Consider the following 6,000-nt stretch of genomic DNA (forward strand, 5'->3'; position numbering starts at 1 on the left):
TATTTAAATATTTAAATTTTCATAACATGGATTCTTTATAATGAGGAGAAAGAGAATTGTCATCTGGGGAATCTTTTTTACATGGCACACAAGAATACCAGGGTGGAGGAAGGTGGAGAGATGTTCAGGTACAAGTATTTAGGAAAAACTCTCAAGTAATCTTGACAACCCCCTTCACTTGACCCCTCTTTAAAGATTTAAGGAGGAAGGGCACAGGATGGGAAAGGATGGAGGAAGAATTTAGGGAGGTACATGTGCCCAGAACACTGAGGAGGAGCTTGGAGTCCATAGAAATAGTCTAGGAGGGAGGCAGTAAGCACCTCAAGGAGGGTGTGGCTGCGGGACTGAAATGGAAAGCTGTGGAAATCAACAAGAAGGAAAAAGCAATAGCACGTGTTGTGGAGTGGAAAAGCTGTGGGCAGGAAAGAGGGAGAGTTGGTGAAGAACAGTTCAAGACACCTCTAAGGACTGGGTAATTGAGAGAATGGCGGCATGACTAACAAGAAAAAAATCTAGGAGAGAAACCAATCTGGGGAAAGATGGGAAAGTGATGAAGTAAGATATTACTTAATCTAAGCTCTCATTTCATCAGTGAGAAAGCTGTAAACTGGAGAGAAAGTGACTTACCCACAGTCACGCAGCAGACCTTAGAACTCGTGACTCCTAGGCCAGTTTTCCATGCTGCTTCCCTGGAACACATTTCCTCGTACCTGAGGAGTCTGAAGCAATGATGGGCATCCAGATGGTAATGTCCACCTGGCAATTAGGACTGTCAGCACGGGGCCTGGGAGGGCTTGGGAGCTGGAAATACTAAGGAGCTAGGAGCTAGATGTAGCAGCAAGAGCAAATAAGATCAAAGATTTTCTATCCACCTCCATTAACTTTCCTCATTAGATATATTATCCACTTGTATACCCTGCTTTCTACTCAAATCAAATTTGCCTTAGAACCAGCACCTCTTCCCGACTTTCCTGACTTCACTATTCCAGTTTCACAGACTAGAATCCTGGAAGACTTGCTCGGCTCCTCCACCTCCTCTACTTCCTGCATCCATGCTGTCATTAAGCCAAAGTTTTCCTTTGAAATGTCATTCGTTGCCCCCTTTCCCTAAAAGGCCATCTTAGCCCAGCCTTCAGCTCTGTAATCTTGAATTTCTACAATAACTTGCCAACCGACTTCCCCAAGCAAGGTGGGGAAGTAAAGCCAATACCTGAGAGAAAATATAGGCTGGAGAGACAGACAAGTTACAGGAACATGTTAGCCATGGAGACAAGAGACAAGAGGATGTCAGGAATCAGACCAGTCAAAAATGTCAGTCGCCACAGAGAAGTGAGGGGCAGCGAGTTCTGGGACATGGAGACAGGGTTTGGGTAAGTGGTAGGTTACAAGCAGCCTTTGAGAGAGAAAGAGGAGGGTGGAACTCAATTGTAGGAAAGAGTATGTGGTGAGAGAGCAAAAGGGAGGGTAGAACCTGACTGTAGACAGGACAGGAGCCCGTGTGTGGTGACAGAACAGAATCAGCAGAGCTGAATTATCTATTCCTGAAGTTTTGGCAGTGAAAAAAGAAAATAAGACAGTAGCTAGACAGGATGGTCAAGTTTCCAAATGTTTGTTTCATTTTGTTTTTCAAATGGGAGCTAGCTATGCAGAGTTGGACACAACTGAGAGAAAAAGAGAGGGATAGAAAATTCTGAAGCTGGAAAGCTATCAGCATCACCCAGAAACTGGAACGGGGGTGGCCTTCCCTCTTGCAGTGGTCAGCCAGCATCCTGAGAGTTTGTCTGCATAGAGGAAGCTGGTAGAAGATATTTGGGCCTCCAATCTTGATTCCCAGCCCTCAACTCATACTGCACAGGAAATTTCTAACACAAAGCTGTTTCCTTTGTCACACTATTTTCTGTTTAGAGTGAGCATAGGAAGTAATCTGTCCTGTTCTTTTAACAATTCCAAGGGAACACCAAAACATCCCCTGGTCTTGGCCTTGCTTGATATACAGTTGTGACAGAACCAAAGTTCTTCCTGACCTCTACTCTTAATCTTTCCTGCTGCAACTGAAACCCATTCCCTCTCATCCTGTCTTTGGGGGAAGCACGTGGTGGCCAAAATACCTGGCTGAATGAGGCAGTCTGCAGCAGGTAAAGTAATATGGCTTTCCTCCAGAGCCTAAGGAAGCTGACCTCATAGATTCTATACCCATGCTCCCTCTCAGCCTTGCCTAAGTTGAAGAGATGGGAGCACTCAAAAAGACTAAAGAACACTCAAATATACCTCAGTTTCCACTGACGTTTTAAGAGAAAGACCCCTTTAGTCATCTCAAAGATGGAAGCCAGAAGGTCTGGTCCAAGGAAGCCAGAAGGAATTCCACAGCTAATAAACTAAAGAATATGTAGCTACCCAAGAAGAGTTACATGTGCTTAAGAAGTGACCAGACACATAATCCAGTCAGCCTAGGAGACTGTCTGTGTCACTAAGGAAGAGTAAAGTTTCCTCTCTGATGCCATCTCAAGAAGCTAGGAGGATCTGCCAAGCATCCCTCCGGGACATGTCTTTCAGCAAGTGACAAGAAAGGACTAAGACATGGAAAGAAAGTGAGAAACAAAGAGGTTAGGACAGGAAAGAAATAAAGCCAAAAGATGGCGATAAGAAGACAACAAAATAGGAGAGAAGGAGAGACAGAAAGAGAGATGGAAAGAGATGTAGAGAAAGGGAGAGAATCTCTTCCAGCTGTAGAGAAGGGAGCATGTAAATAAAGTTTTATTGGAACATAGCCATGACCATTGGTTGACTTAGCATCTGTGGCTGCTTTTGTGCTACAACAGCAGAGTTGAGTAGTTGTGACAGAGACCACATGGCCTGCAAAGTCAACAATATTTACTATCTGGCCCTTTACAAAAAAAAAGGTTTGCTAACCCCTGACTTGGAGTAATAACAACGTCATAACTTCCTCTAATGCTAGTAAGCTCTTCATAGTTCTTCAGCTATTTATGCTTAAAGTTATCTTCAGAAACTATTATTCTGAAAGAAACCAAGCCTGGAGCCAAGCAATGGGAAAATTATTCAGAGCTGTATCTTAGAGAATGACCCAGCAAAACTGCACCACAATACAAAAGAAATCCCAAAGCTAAAGAACAAATCTGATTCTCAAAAAGACAGCTATAAATGAGAAATATATATATATGTATGTGTGTGTGAAATATGATTTTAGCATTGCTAAATACTAAGCAGAAATCTATAAGAGCTGCGTTTCCTTATATACATATTATTTTCTGATTAGTATTTAGCAATACTAAAATCACAATAGTTTCATGGTGAAACGTTGATATTATATGGTGCCCAAGGGAACTAAAGGAACGGATCAATATAATATGTGAACAATAATAATAAATAATATAAAATTGAAATATATGGATAACAGTGAATTTAGGGAAGGAAAATGGTTTAAATGTTTCCATTATCTTCTTCTGATATTGACGTGAGGGTACAAGTTTGAAAGCAATGTTTTTTATACCTCTATCCAAGGTGCTTGATAACACAAGACTGAGAAAGAGAAAGGCTGGGAGTGAAGCATGAATGCCATCTCATGAAATGTAAAACAGAGTCATGTAGGCTGTTCTGGAGATTCTGCAGAGAAATTAAAAAGCCAGGTAAAAGCCACGTCTCCTGCATTTGGCTCACATTTTTCCAAACTTATCTTCTTCAGATTACTACTCCCCATAGCTGATGTCACCATCCCACTCTCTCTTGTCCTGCCTACACACACACACACACACACACACACACACACACACACTCCATCCCAGGAACAAGATTCTACTTTTCACTCTCATTTATCCAGCAAACCTTGTCCTGTCCCCATCCCTAGCTTCCACTCAAAGACACAGACACTGCTGGTTACCTACCCAAAATCCATTCTCCCATGCCTCCTTACTAAGGGAACTGCAATATTACTCAGGAAGGCAAAGTGTCCAGCTGAAGTGCTCACCTTTCTCGACTCCTTTGCAGCTGGGAGTGGCCATGTAACCGTTTCTTGTCATGAGACATGACTCACAGAAAGTCCGCTAGTGAGTTGGGGAAGTATTTCCCCTCCTCACACAGGCCCTGCCTTTCCCTCCCACGTGCCTTTCTCCTTTCTCTGTTCTCCTTTCCTGCCTTCCTCTCTTTCTTCTTTTTCCTGCCTGCTCCACAAACAGGAGGCTTGAGGTGGAGCAGCCATCTTGGAGGCATGAGGCAACAAAGCCGCCACAAGCTAAGGCTGTTAGAGCAGAAGGAGAAAAGGAGCCTGGGACACTGATGACATCTTGGAGCTGCTGCATTGGTCTTGGACTTCTTGTTATCTGAGAATAATATGCCTCCATTTAGTTAAGGCCCTAGAGTCAGGTTTATGTAATGAGTAGCCTAACGCTACTAATCGTTATATCCATAGTCTTCCTTCTGCCTGGAAAATCTCTCTCTTCCCACTCCATAGTAGTTTTTGAAGTCCTAGGCTTCCTTCAAAGCCCACCTTAAATCCCATCTCCTTCAAGAAGGCCTTCTATAATGTTTCAAAATTGATCTCCCTCTCTCCCACAGTCACATAGGGCACAATTAGAATCATTAAAATAACATGGCTGCTTCACGTCATAAATATTTATGTGTGTTTATTCACACATACCCCACTAGACTGAGAGCTGCTAAGGGCAAGGATCCTATTTCACTCATTTTGAATGCCCTGCAGCTCCCAGCACATTGCCCAGAGCAGTCACTCAGTAAAGGATTGTTGAGTTACTTTGATTGGTGAGATGCTCTTCCCTTCCCAAGTGTGTATTATGGATCCTATTAAAACACCTGGCTTCCGTGTAGATAGGATGGGAAAGTTACCAAATGGGAAAATAGACTTCAGAAATTCTAGTCATGTTTTGACAGTTTTGAAACTGTGCAGCCTGTTGCTGACTAATGGCCCAGATGTATAAACTAAGGTCAAAAGAAGGGACAAAAATGAGATGACATTTAAAGCCCAAAATTGGGCCTATCTACTGTCAAGACAGTATGCTGGTGTCGCCAAACTCAACTTCAATTTAGTATCTGCCAGAGGTAGATTCCGACCTACAGCAGTTAATCCAACTTATTGCACTTTAATTCCAGTTACACTTCTACTGCTTATTTGATTTATTTCTTTTGTTTGACAAAAATTGTTTGAGCACCTCGTATGCGCCAAGCCTAGAGTGACCAGTCATTCCAGTTTGCCCGTCACTGAGGGGTTTCCTGAGATGCAGGACTTTTCAGTGCTAAAACCAGAGAGTTCCAGGCAAACCAAGACGATTGGTTACCCAAGAAGCTGTGTGCTTGATGCTGGGTATAAAGCAGTTTTTTAAGGGATACATATAGCCTCTGCTCATGTGGAGCTCTATAATCTAGTGCTCTTCTTCTATTTGGAGACTCCTAGTAATTACAAATAGGTTTGCATCCTCTGCCTATATTTTCAAGTCATTCATGTTAGATTTTATTACAAGTAATCAAGTTCATCCTACACTTCCAGGTGCTAACGCCACAAATCTCTCAGCACAGCTGGCTGACTGTGTGGAGGGAAGATGAAGGACTTTGGAATCGGAGAGTATGCAGACGTTCAGTGCATGAATGTGGTCATTGTTCTGCCGGCTGTGAATTCCAACCAACTTGAATCACAGCCTGAGCCAGTTGTCTGTTGTGCTTGGATCAGCACGCACACTCTATCTTCAGGTTCTCAGCCCTCTCTGTGACACTGATTTTGACCTGTTGGGTGGAACAAAGCCTTCTTTGGAAAGGGCCAGGAGATGTCAACCTTTGCTGGGAGAATGTAGAAGTAATCTGACTGTGGCATCTGCTGGTGTGGACAGCAAAAGTGAGCTGGGGCATGACTTTTTCTCCATCATTGTTCCATATGCCCCCATAGCTGGATGCTGGGTTAAAGAGAAAAACTCTCCTATTCTTGGGTCAAGGGCAAGTGGATGACTTATTTCCCCTCTTAGAGTGTCAACCTTTCTC

This window comes from Equus przewalskii, chromosome 18 (genome assembly GCF_037783145.1).
Source record: "Equus przewalskii isolate Varuska chromosome 18, EquPr2, whole genome shotgun sequence".
NCBI classification, from domain to species: Eukaryota; Metazoa; Chordata; class Mammalia; order Perissodactyla; family Equidae; genus Equus; species Equus przewalskii.